Source organism: Gorilla gorilla, chromosome 12 (genome assembly GCF_029281585.2).
Source record: "Gorilla gorilla gorilla isolate KB3781 chromosome 12, NHGRI_mGorGor1-v2.1_pri, whole genome shotgun sequence".
NCBI classification, from domain to species: Eukaryota; Metazoa; Chordata; class Mammalia; order Primates; family Hominidae; genus Gorilla; species Gorilla gorilla.
This window is the reverse complement of record NC_073236.2, coordinates 114,898,245-114,911,349: the sequence shown is the minus strand read 5'-3', so window position 1 is coordinate 114,911,349 and position 13,105 is coordinate 114,898,245. Positions and strand designations below refer to the sequence as shown.

The window sequence follows — 13,105 nt, the reverse complement described above, 5'->3', positions numbered from 1 at the left end:
GCTGCAGGGAGACCAGGGCTGCTGGCACAGCCGATGCACCTCCAGAATTTTTGCTGAGACTAAGGGCAGTGACAGCCCTAGAGACAGAAGGGATACAGGAGAATCAGTAGTGGACATTGACGGAAGCTGTGCAGGGGAGGCGGAGAGGGAGTGTTGCCGTCTGGGGACTCAACAGGGGCACAGATGGAGTGGCAGATAGGGCTCAACGTGCCTGCCTGGTCTCTGAGGAGAAACCTCTGACTGAATGGGACCCCGAGTGCAGCTATTAAGCTGGTCATCTCCCTGGGGTGTCACTAGGGATAGGCATGACACAGAGTGAGTCCCCCCACCTGCAGCTGCACCTGGGACCAGCCTTTAACCTCCCTTCTCTCTCCTCTACCTCGGTTCTCATCCCTCCTCCCACTCCCTCTAGGCAAACAGCATTCTGACGCTTCCTAGCATTTGCTGTGAGGTAATGCTCTGGAATCCCTAGTTATTCAAATTATATAAACCAGGGGACTCAGAGAAAGAGAGGGTGGTGTCAGAATCCAGTCCTGCAGCCAAGGAGGAAGTCCTTCCTCCTTCATTTTACCAGGCTGTTTCAAACCAAGGCGCTGGGTTTTTTTTGAAACTTATGGTAAGTCTCCTTTCTTATCTTTTCAACTTAGAGTCCGTGTGAGAACTGGGACACCTCTCCTGTTGAAAAGGGGGACACAAAAGCTGAAAATGCCCGGAAGGATATGGCTTCCTTGAACTGCGGGACGTGTAGCTGCAGCTGTGGGGTGGACCATGGAAACAGGTTTGAAGAGAGAAGCTCTGTTCTTCTCCATCTCCCGTCATTGTTCTGAGCCAGTGTTCTGCCTCCTCCTTAGGGATGAAGTTTGGTAGCAAGGGCCAGAAAAATTAAAGTTCAAGGTTGGCACAGGTTCCCACGTTTCCCAAAAACGTGAAATAATGGATTCTTTTTGTGTGTGAGATGGACTCTTGCTCTGACGTCACCCAGGCTGGAGTGCAGTGGCACGATTTTGGCTCACTGCAACCTCCTCCTCCCAGGCTCAAACCATCCTGCCACCTCAGCCTCCTGTGTAGCTGGTACAGGCACCCACCACCATGCAAAGCTAATTTTTGTAGTTTTAGTAGAGATGGTGTTTCACCATGTTGGCCAGGCTGGTCTCAAACTCCTGACCTCAAGTGATCTGCCCGCCTCTGCCTCCCAAAGTGTTGGGATTGCAGGCGTGAGCCACTGGGCCCAGCCAAGAGGGACTCAGTTTTCACCTTGGCATCTCTAGAAAGGGAAAACTTGGGGAAAACCCACACCTCTACCCTTGAGTGAAGATGCCAAGTAATTATATTATAGTTGGTCTTGAGTGTCTTTTTTTTTTCTGTGCCTCTCTCTCATCCCTTCCTGTTGTTCTTCTCTTCTTCCAATTTATTTCTGTCCAGGGGATTATGTGCTCTATCCAGAAACGCCCCACCCAGGCCTCTGGGGCAGGAGTTCATGCTGTAAGATTACTTTCCTTTCTCCTTCTTCTGCACTTCATCACAACTCTGGTTCCCTGGAGGGTGCAGTTTATCTTAGCTAGTAGTTAGGAGAAAAGCATCTAGTTAAGCTAATTCAAATTAAAACCATGAAAATACTCTTCTTAAAGAGCTTGGCTATTTCCCCTTACTCCTGAAAACAGCCACACAGGATACCCAAGTGGGCTGACATGAGGGAATCATCTTTAAACCAAGATGCTCCTCTCTCCCTTGCCTGTAGTCTATGAGCTCTGTAGGCTGCTTTAAAGAAGGCAGGACTTGCTTTCTTCCTCTCATGCCTCTGAGAAATTTTCCAGAAATTTAAGGTGAAAGATGGAAAATGTCCTCAATATTGGTTCTCTAAAATGCACTTGCCTTTTTTTTTTTTTTTTTTTTTTTTAAGACAGACACTCTGTCGCCCAGGCTGGAGTGCAATGGTACAATCTCGGCTCACTGCAACCTCTGCCTCCTGGGTTCAAGTGATTCTCCTACCTCAGCCTCCTGAGTAGCTGGGATTACAGGTGCGTGCCACCACACCTAGCTAATGTATTTGTATTTTTAGTAGAGACAGGGTTTCATCATGTTGGCCAGGCTGGTCTCGAACTCCTGACCTCAGGTGATCCACCCACCTTGACCTCCCAAAGTGCTTGGATTACAGGTGTGAGGCACCATGTCCAATCTGTACTTGACATTTTTAACTTCTAGGGTCCTTGGGCAGATATCCACATCCTGTCTTGGGAGGCAGTCCTGGTCCTTAGCTCTCCACCCCAACCCCCTCCTATCCCTGGAAATTGAGAGCTGCCAGGAGCAAAGCAGATTGTTGCTGACCTCAGAAGAACACAAGTTGGCCATTTGTGAGGAGGAGGGATTCAATAACCTCCTGGAACAGAAATAATGAAGATGAGGCCAGTCTTTCACGTGCGGCATGTTTTCTTGGTGTGCTTTGCTCCTTTGGAAGAGACTCAGGGGACAGGAGCATGAGAATGGGGCCCCCAAATATACCTGTTCCTTCTGAGGCAGATGAGAGGCAGCCCAAATGAAAGCCCTCTTCCTGACTGGTAAGGGCGGCAGAGATGGTGCTGAGACAGCTGTCTCTACATCATTTCTCAAAAAGCAGCAAAGGACTACATGGAGGTGAAATTCTTCCCCATCTCAATTTGCCTGCTTAGCCAAATGTGGAATGTTGTAGAATGCATATCTTGAATATTAGTCAGGATTTTGTTAGCTTCCAAGGCAAGAAGGAAGGGATTCGTTGACTCCAGTACCAGGAAGTTTAAAACATGACTCCTCAGATGTAACTGGGTTTAGGGATTTAAATAATATCATTAAAGCCCGGTGCGGTGGCTCACGCCTGTAATCCCAGCACTTTGGGAGGCCAAAGTGGGCAGATCATTTGAGGTCAGGAGTTTGAGAGCAGCCTGGCCAACATGGTGAAACCCCATCTCTACTGAAAATATAAAAATTAGCTGGGTGTGGTGGCACGCACCTGTAATCTCAGCTATTGGGGAGGCTGAGGCAGGAGAATCGCTTGAACCCAGGAGGTGGAGGTTGCAGTGAGTTGAGATCATGCCACTGCATTCCAGCCTGAGTGACAGAGTAAGACTCTGTTTCAAAAAATAAATATTAATAAATAAATAAAGTCATTAGTTCCATCTCTCTCCCTCGGTTGACTTGTTTGTCTTAACATTGGCTTTTTTCTCAGGTAGGATCTCTCTGCTGAGTGGCAGATGGCCTTGGGCAGCAATGAGTATTACATTGTTTTCCCTGTGTGTCTTTCCCATCAACTCCATCAGAAGTCCCAGGGAGGACTCTGACAGGCCTGGCCTGGGTGAGGTGTCCTTGCCTGAACCAATCATTGCAGCCAGGAGGATGAAGTCCTCTAATTGGCTAGCTCACATTATGACCCCAATATGTGTGGGGAAGACCAGGCAAGGAATTAGCCATCTTGTTAGGTAGAGGAGGAGCAATTCTCAAAAGGAAAATATACTAGGCAGATAAAAAGTAATATAACTATACACTTTTATAAGTGTCAACTTACTCATTACTAATGCAAATTAACCAGCAATAGGGTGGGAGATGTGAGCAATACCAAGATTTATAAGACATGTTTTTTGTCCTTAAAGATCATATAATCTATTTGTTCCAGAAGCTAGTCACATTCTCTAATAATTTGAGGAAACATGAATGAATTCATTGGAAAATATTTGCTAAGTGCTTACTTAATGCCAGACATAGCTCTAGATTCCTGTTATACAAAGATAAAAGACAGCTTTCTTCCCATAAAAACCTTACAATCAAGTGAGAGAGACAAGCAAACTAACAAACATTTAAAGTGCAGGACTTGGCTGGGCGCAGTGGCTCACACCTGTAATCCCGGCACCTTGGGAGGCCGAGGCAGGAGGATCACTTGAGCCCAGGAGTTTAAGACCAACCTGGGAAACATAGGGAGGCCCTGTCTCTACAAAATTTAAAAATTAGCCTGGCATGGTGGTGTGCACCTGTAGTCCCAGCTACTCAGGAGGCTGAGGCAGGAAGATCACTTGAGCCCAGGAGGTTGAGGCTGCAGTGAGCTGTGACTGCGCCACTGCACTCAGCCTGGGCAGCAGAGCAAGACCCTGTCTCAAAAATCAATTAATTAATCAATCAATCAATACAAATAAAGTTTAAGGCCACAGTTGCAATGACAGAAGTATGCACAGTTATCATGAGAGCCCCCAAAAGGCACCAACTCAACCTTGGGCTCAGAGGAAGTGATTTGTAAGCCAGAGCTTGAAAACAAGTGGGAGTCAGATGAGACTGGATGGTGGGGAAGGATCTTGCAGGCAGAGGGGCTAGTTTGTGCAGAGGTACAGGGTGTGGAGTAGGGTGGCATGTTTGGAGAACCGTAAATACTGACATGCATCACTTAACAACAGGGTTATGTTGTAAGAAATGCATTGTTAGGCAATTTTACCCTTGTGCGAACATCATAGAGTACTTACACACATCTAAATGGCATAGCCTGCTATGTACCTTGACTATATGGTAGAGTCTATTGCTCCTAGGCTATGCGCCCGTACAGCATGTTCCTGCACTGAATACTGCAGGCAACTGGAATGCAATGGTAAGAGTTTGTGTATCTAAACCTCTAAACATAGAAAAGGCATAGTAAAAATACAGTATTTTGGGCCGGGTGTGGTGGCTCACGCCTGTAATCCCAGCACTTTGGGAGGCCAAGGCGGGTGGATCACGAGGCCAGGAGATCGAGACCATCCTGGCTAACACGGTGAAACCCCGTCTCTACTAAAAAATACAAAAAATTAGCCGGGCGTAGTGGCGGGCTCCTGTAGTCCCAGCTACTTGGGAGGCTGAGGCAGGAGAATGGCGTGAACCTGGGAGGCGGAGCTTGCAGTGAGCCGAGATCGCGCCACAGCACTCCAGCCTGGGCCACAGAGTGAGACTCCATCTCAAAAAAAAAAAAAAAAAAAAAAAAAATGCAGTATTTTAATCTTATGAGACCACTGTTGTATATGAGGTCTGTTGTTTACCGAAACGTCATTCTGCAGCACGTCTGTAGTTTGAATGGAGTACATGAGTGGGTACAGGGAGAGATGAACCCAAAGCGGTAGGCAGGAGACAGATCACAAAGGGCCCTGTGTCAAGCATAGATTTCAGCTTGCCCCTGATTTCGAACAGGGGCATGGACGTGTCCAGATTTGCAATAGAGCATGCTCATTCTGGCAGCATGTGAGTGGAGTGAGCCAGACTGGAGGCAGGAAGGAGAGTCAGGGGACTGCCGTGGGAAGGCACTCGAGACGTGGTGGGGACTCCTTCTGTGCAGGCAATGTCAGCTGATAAAATAGATAATTCGAAAAGTCACCGTTCTGCAACCCCAATTCAGGCAAGGATTCAGATTATCAGCAGATGCTAAGATATTCACATGGTTTTAAAGAGTCACTCCACAGATTTTTTAAAATAATTTTTTATTTTTTTTGGCCAAGTACAGTGGCTTTACCCCTGTAATCCTAGCACTTTGGGAGGCTGAGGTGGGTGGATCATTTGAGGTCAGGAGTTCAAGACCAGCCTGACCAACACGGCAAAACTGGGTCTCTACTAAAAATACAAAAAAATTGGCCAGGTATGGTGGTGCAAGCCTGTATCTCAGCTACTCAGAAGACTGAGGCAGGAAAATCACTTGAACCTGGGAGATGGAGGTTGCAGTGAGCCAAGATTGCGCCACTGCACTCCAGCCTGGGCAACAGAATAAGACTCTGTCTCAAAAAGAAAAAAGTTTATTTTTAATTTTTGTGGGTACATAGTAAGTGTATATATTTATGGGGTATGGGAGATGTTTTGACACAGGCATGCAATGCATAATAATCGCATCATGGAAAATGGGTATCTATCCCCTCAAGCATTTATCCTTTCATTTCATGGATTATTATTATTATTTGAGATGGAGTTTTGCTTTTGTTGCCTAGGCTGGAGTGTAATGGCAAGATCTCAGCTCACTGCAACCTCCACCTCCCGGGTTCAAGTGATTCTCCTGTCTCAGCCTCCTGAGTAGCTGGGATTACAGGCATGTGCCACCACGCCCAAGGATTAATGACAAAATACAAAATTTTGTATTTTTAGTACAGATGGGGTTTCACCATGTTGGTCAGGCTGGTCTCGAACTCCTAACCTCAGGTGATCTACTCGCCTCGGCCTCCCAAAGTGCTGGGATTACAGGCATGAGCCACTGCACCCGGCCGTTCCACGGATTATTAACTACACAGTGGAAACTGTACCTTTGCAGTGGAAAGATCTGGTGGCCATCATCTTAAGCAAGAGATCAGGCTCCACATAGTGGGACAACCTGACGTTATGGACCTTCCAAGGGATGTGATAAGCGATGGGTAACATCTCCTGTACAGTATTCTTTCCAAAGAGCTTCAACCTGAATCTAATAATGAGGAAACAACTAGACAAATCCAGAATGTGGGAGGTTACATAGGAAAACAGGCTGGAACTGTTCAAAAACTCAGTGTCATAAAAAACAAAAATAAAAACAAAATGGGAGGAGAATGTTCTAAATCAAAAGAAGGAGACCCAACCACCACATAAAATATGTAACCCCTAATGAGATCCTGACACTTAAAGCTGCCTGAAAGATGGCTGAACACAGTGGCTGACGCCTGTAATCCCAGCACTGTCTCAAAACAAAAAACAAAAAACAATAAAAACCACATGAAGGACACTAGGGAATAGTTGGGGACAGTTGAGTTTGAACTAAATATGAGGTACTGGTTTTCTTAGGTGTGATAATGATATCATGGTTATGTAGGAGAATGACTTTATGCTTAGGTGATGCTGCAGCATTGAGGGGTGAAGTGTAATGATGTCGCCAACCTACGTCCAAATGACTCAGGAAAATATGCGTGTTCTTATGTACCTACATGACATAGGGATGCTTTTACATATATATGATATATGGAAACTATCATATATATGACAGCTAGGGGTGTTCTTACCAATGTGGCAAAATTTTAATAATGTTTCTATTTGCATGAAGGATCATGGGAATTCTTATATGATTCTTTCAGGGTTTTTGGTTTTTTTTGGTAGTTTAAACACCATGAAAAAGAATGAAAATAAGAAGCGGAAGTAGGAGAAGGAGAGGAATTAATGGCAGTTTGACCCAAGACAGTGGCAGTGGTTTGGGGGAGTGTCCTAGGCTGCCGTAACAAAGTACCGCAGCCTGGGTACTTATAAACGACAGAAATGTACTTCTCACCGTCCTGGACGTTGGAAGTCTGAGATCAGAGCACCAGCATGGTTGGGTTCTGGTGAGGACTGTCCTCAGGGTTGCAGACTGCTGACTTCTGGTTGTATCCTCACATGGCAGAAAGAGGGCTAGAGAGCTCTCTGGGATCCCTCTCTCTCTCTTTTTTCTTTTTTTCTTTTTTTTTTTTTTTTGAGAGAGGGTCTCACTCTCTCGTCCAGGCTGGATGGAGTGCAGTGGAGTGATCCTGGTTTGCTGTAACCTTAACTTCCTGGGCTCAAGCAATCCTCCCACCTCCCGAGTAGCTGGGAATACAGGTGTGCTCCACCTTGCCTGGCTAATTTTAGTATTTTCTGTAGAGATGGAGTCTCACTATGTTGCCCAGGCTGGTCTCTAACTCCTGGACTCAAGCAGTCTGCCCACCTTGGCCTCCCAAAGTGCTGGGATTACAGGTGTCAGCCCCCACACCCGGCCTGCTTTCTCTCTCTTTTCTTTTTTGTTTTTAAGGCTAGTCAAGTGAAGCAGTGGGAGTGGAGAAGGAACAAAGAAGTCTGTAACTAGTTGTTATCAATTAGGTGTAAACACCACTGCTCTTGGCCCAGCCTGGAGTCTCTTTTATAAGGTACTAATCCCATTTATGAGGGCTCCAGTCTCATAACCTAATTACCTCCCAAAGGCCCCACCTCCTAATAGTGTCACATTGGGGGTTAGAATTTTATATATGAGGCCGGGCGTGGTGGCTCATGCCTGTAATCCCAGCACTTTGGGAGGCTGAGGCAGGTGGATCACTTGCAAGACCAGCCTGGCCAACATAGTGTAATCCTGTCTCTACTAAAAATATAAAAATTAGCCGGGCATGGTGTTGGGTGCCTGTGGTCCCAGCTACTTAGGTGGCTGAGGCACGAGAATCACTTGAACCCAGGTGGCAGAGGTGGCTGTGAGCTGAGATCACGCCACTGCACTCCAGCCTGGGCAACAGAGAGAGACTCTATCTAAAAAAGAAAAAAAAAAAAAAAAAAAGGCTGGACGTGGTGGCTCACACTTGTAATCCTAGCACTTTGGGTGGCCGAGGCAGGCGGGTCACTTGAGGTCAGGAGTTCGAGACCAGCTTGGCCAACATGGTGAAACCCCGTCTCTACTAAAAATACAAAAATTAGCCAGGCATGGTAGTGCGCTGCTGTAATCCCAGCCACTCGGGAGGCTGAGGCATGAGAATCGCTTGAACCCAGGAGGTAGAGGTTGCAGTGAGCCAGTGAGCCGAGATCACACCATTGCACTCCAGCATGGGGGACAAGAGTGAAACTCTGTCTCAAAAAAAAAAAAAAAGAATTTTATATATGAATTTTAGAGAGACACAAACATTAGGTTTGGTTCATTGTAGGGAAGAAGTTGGAATTAAGAGAAATACAGGAATATTGGGAATCTGTCCTGATGTGGAATAATGTTTGGGGATTCAGCTAGCGTGAAGTTAGGGAAACAAGCCCAGTCAGAGGGGTTCCAGTCCCGGACATAGATTATATGACATACTTTCCTAATGCAAACCGTGACAAAAATCACCATAAATCAACCATAAATCACCAAAAATCACCATAAATACTTACCTTACCACACCAAGCAGAGAGCTGTGAACAGTGCTGAATCCGGAATCAGGATGCTGGAGTTCTGATCCCGGCTCTACCACTGAGCAGCTGTGAGTGAGGTGAGCTCTTCTGGGGTTCTTCCTCTGAAAAATGAGAAGATTGGAGCAGACATTCCCCGAGGCCCTGTTCTATCTTTCACAAGTACACAGTTGTAGTCACCCTTCCTTATTGACGTTACTGAGTCATCTGAGCTAAGTGTTAATGAGATGTTGTCGCGTCTGCCATTTCATTCTCGCTGTCTTGATTTATTTCTCCAACCATCTTGGCCACCCTCTCATGAGAGCCTGTCCTTGACTAAACAAGGTCCTCACTAAACGCTGCGCTTTACGGGGGAGCTGTAATAATTGCCACTTCCTCATGGTGTCTGCCCTAGATTTAGTGACGGGGTTTCTTCCTGGACTCTTGGATGTTGCTTTCTATTAATAACACATCTGACTTTCTCTTTGTTATGAAGCTAACACATACTTATGGTAGAAAATCTATAACATTTGGGAAACTCTGTAAAATAAAACTTTTTTTTTTTTTTGAGATGGAATCTCGCTCTGTTGCCCAGGCTGGAGTGCAGTGCCGCAGTCTCAGCTCACTGCAGCCTCCGCCTCCCGGGTCCCAGTGATTCTCCTGTCTCAGCCTTCCAAGTAGCTGGGACTACAGGCGCATGCCAACACATCTGGCTAATTTTTTGTGTGTGTGTTGTATTTTCAGTAGAGATGGGGTTTCACCATGTTGGTCAGGCTGGTCTCGAACTCCTGATCTCAGGTGATATGCCCACCTCGGCCTCCCAAAGTGCTGGGATTACAGGCGTGAGCTATAGTGCCTGGCCTTGTAAAAGAAAATTTAAGTTACTCACAATTCCAATTTGCCAATAGCCACTATTAAATTTTTTTTTCTGAATGGTGTGTGTGTGTGTTGCATAGTTCATCTCTTATCATATACATAATTTTGTATTCTTTTTTTTCATTTAATAATATATGTTGCACACTCTCTTGGGAGGGAATGGAACAGACTCCCATTCTATAATTTCTTTTTCAGAATTTTACAAGCTTGGAATATCATTATGGCATTTTAACAGCCCTCCATATACATTACATTATATACCCAAGAAATGTAATGCTAAAATGTGTTTCTTTATCATATCTTTTTCCATATAATTAAAATATTCAGTATTTTCATATAAGAAAATTTCCAGGCCAGGCCAGGCATGGTGGCTCACGCCTGTAATCCCAGCACTTCAGGAGGCTAGGTGGGCAGATCACTTGAGGACAGGAGTTCAAGACCAGCCTAGCCAACATGGCAAAAACCCATATCTACTAAAAGTACAAAAACTGGCCAGGCGTGGTTGCGAGTGCCTGTAATTCCAGCTACTCAGGTGGCTGAGCCATGAGACTCACTTGAACCCAGGAGGCAGAGGTTGCAGTGAGCCAAGATCGCACCACTGCACTCCAGCTTGGGCAACAGAGCAAGACTCTGTAAAAAGAAAGAGGGAGATAAAGAAAGAGAAAGAGAGAGAGAGAGAGAGAGAAAGAAAGAAAGAAAGAGAAAGAGAGAGAGAAAGAAAAAGAAAGAAAGAAAGAGAAAGAAAGAAAGAAAGAAAGAAAGAAAGGAAAGAGAGAGAAAGAAAGAGAGGGAAGGAGGGAAGGAGGGAGGGAGGGAGGAAGGTAGGAAGGAAGGAAGGAAGGAAAGAAAGAAAGAAAAAGAAAGGAAGAAAGAAAGAAATAGAGAGAGAAAAGACATTTTCCAGGCCAGGCATGGTGTCTCAGGCCTGTAATCCCAGCACTTTGGGAGGCCAAGGTGGGAGGATCACTTGAGCCCAGGAGTTTGAGACCAGCCTGGGCAACATGTCAAGACCCTGTCTCTACAATGTTAAAAATTAGCTGGGTGTCGTGGTGGTACCTGTGGTCCCAGCTAGTCAGGAGGCTGAGATGAGATGAGAGTAACACTTGTGCCCAGGAGGTTGAGGATCACAGTGAGCTGTGATCGTGTCACTGCACTCTAGCCTGGGTGACAAAGCAAGACTGCAATTAGAAAAAAAAAAAAACGAGAGAATTTTCCAAATAACTGGGCAACTCTTTTCCCACCTTCTCTTGTTTTGATGTAAGGCTGGCCTGTTACATCATCAATACTATTGGGGAAATACCAGGACACAGAAAAAATGAGGGGAAGAAATATAGTACAATGTCTTAGTTTATGATACTACATTGTTAATGGTGGATCCATAGAAATACATCTGGGTGATGGTGGCATTTGTAGGGTGTGTATGCAGTGAGTGGGTGGTAGGGGAGAGGCAAGTGGGGAGAGTAAAAAAAATGAATTAAATCGGATGGGTGTTGAGTGAGGCATGGTAACTACTTTGGGAATTTTTTCTTTTCCTTTGTTACTAATGCCAAATAGCAAAGGCTAATGTTAATGTAATGGGTATATGTGTGTCTAAGTGGAGGGACAGACAGACAGACATCATGGGGGGAATGCATCCTAGAGTCGTTTTAAAATCAAAACCAGCACTAATGAAGAGCATTTTCTAATGTCATTATATTAATTCAAAAACATCCTAACACTTGACAGATGGATATTCTTAAATGTCTCCAAGGAAGAACCTAAACCATTTGCTCATTCTAGAGTCTCATATTTTGATCCGAAAATTTCAAACCACTTAATTCATCCTCATGGCTCTCTCGGGAAGTAAGGAGAAAGAAGAAATCACTCTCCACCACCTCTTTTATATGATATATGTCTATATACACTTACATTTTTATTACACACTTAACTTTACAGGAAAGGAAATCCCATAAACTAGGTGCATCTCTCTGAAATCACTTTTAACCCTCATTAGCTTGGAGACATTCAATTGAAACCATTGCCTACATACTCTCTGTCTCTCTGCATTCTTTCCAAATATACACATTTCAGTGACCATCGCACTTATTATTATTATTATTATTATTATTATTTTGAGACAGAGTCTCGCTCTGTAACCCAGGCTGGAGTGCAGGGGCGCAATCTCGGCTCACTGCAAGCTCCGCCTCCCGGGTTCACGCCATTCTCCTGCCTCAGCTTCCTGAGTAGCTGGGACTACAGGCGCCCGCCACCACGCCTGGCTAATTTGTGTGTGTGTGTGTGTGTGTGTGTATTTTTTGTATTTTTAGTAGAGACGGGGTTTCACCGTGTTAGCCAGGATGGTCTCGATCTCCTGACCTCATGATCTGCCCACCTCAGCCTCCCAAACTGCTGGGATTACAGGCGTGAGCCACCGCGCCCGGCCACAGTTATTGTTTTTAATGACTGCATAGCATCTCGTTGTATCAGTACGTCATTGTTTACACAATTATTTTATTGTGAGAGCTTTTGGGGTTGTCTTTGAATTATTTGAAACATCATAAGTAATATTATGAATGCATCATTGTGCAAAATATTCTTTTTCCTTTTGGATTCTTTGAGTCCCATCGATGCTGGCTTTTATTGTTATACACTTTGCTCATGTATAATAATAAGAGGTAGATAACAGAACTGCTAAGCTGTTTGTTTGTCTAATTTCTATCAATGGTTTACGTTATGGCTTCTATTTTCCTGTGTATAAAATTGTCTATTCTTATTCTTTTACACTCTGGCTGTTTGCCAAGTAGAAGCTAAGGATTAACCATATACATTTTTATTAAATCTAGATTTTTTAGGAATCTCAGCTTTTTTTCTTTCTTTTTCTTTTTTTTTTTTTTTTGAGATGGAGTCTTGCTCTGTGGCCCAGGCTGGAGTGCAGTGGCGCGATCTCAGCTCACTGCAACCTCTACCTCCCGGATTCAAGCAATTCTCTGCCTCAGCCTCCGGAGTAGCTGGGATTACATGTGCCCGCCACCACGCCCAGCTAATTTTTTTTTGTATTTTTTTGTAGAGATGGAGTTTCACCATCTTGGCCAGGCTGGCCTTGAACTCCTGACCTCATGATCCACCTGCCTCGGCCTCCCAAAGTGCTGGGATTACAGCCACAAGCCACCGCGCCTGACCGGAATCTAAGCTTTTATGACTTATACTTGTCATTAATCATTTTCATATTCTGTGCCCTTTTTTTATATTTTTTGAGATGGAGTCTCACTCTGTCACCAGGCTGGAGTGCAGTGGCGTGATCTCGACTCACTGCAACCTCCGCCTCCCAGGTTCAAGTGATTCTCCTGCCTCAGCCTTCCAAGTAGCTGGGATTACAGGCACATGCCACCATGCCCAGCTAATTTTTGTATTT

At 45.1% G+C, this 13,105-nt stretch overlaps 1 long non-coding RNA gene across 3 annotated transcripts in view; it reads left to right on the top strand.

Annotated features, from left to right (window-relative positions):
* LOC115933565 (uncharacterized) overlaps nucleotides 1-13,105 on the top strand; it is a 77,741-nt gene that overhangs the window by 38,999 nt on the left and 25,637 nt on the right. For all 3 annotated transcript variants that reach the window (XR_010130043.1, XR_004069436.3, XR_010130042.1), the window contains one exon: nucleotides 648-778. This is a non-coding gene — a long non-coding RNA (uncharacterized lncRNA). The remainder of the gene's footprint in view (nucleotides 1-647; nucleotides 779-13,105) is intronic.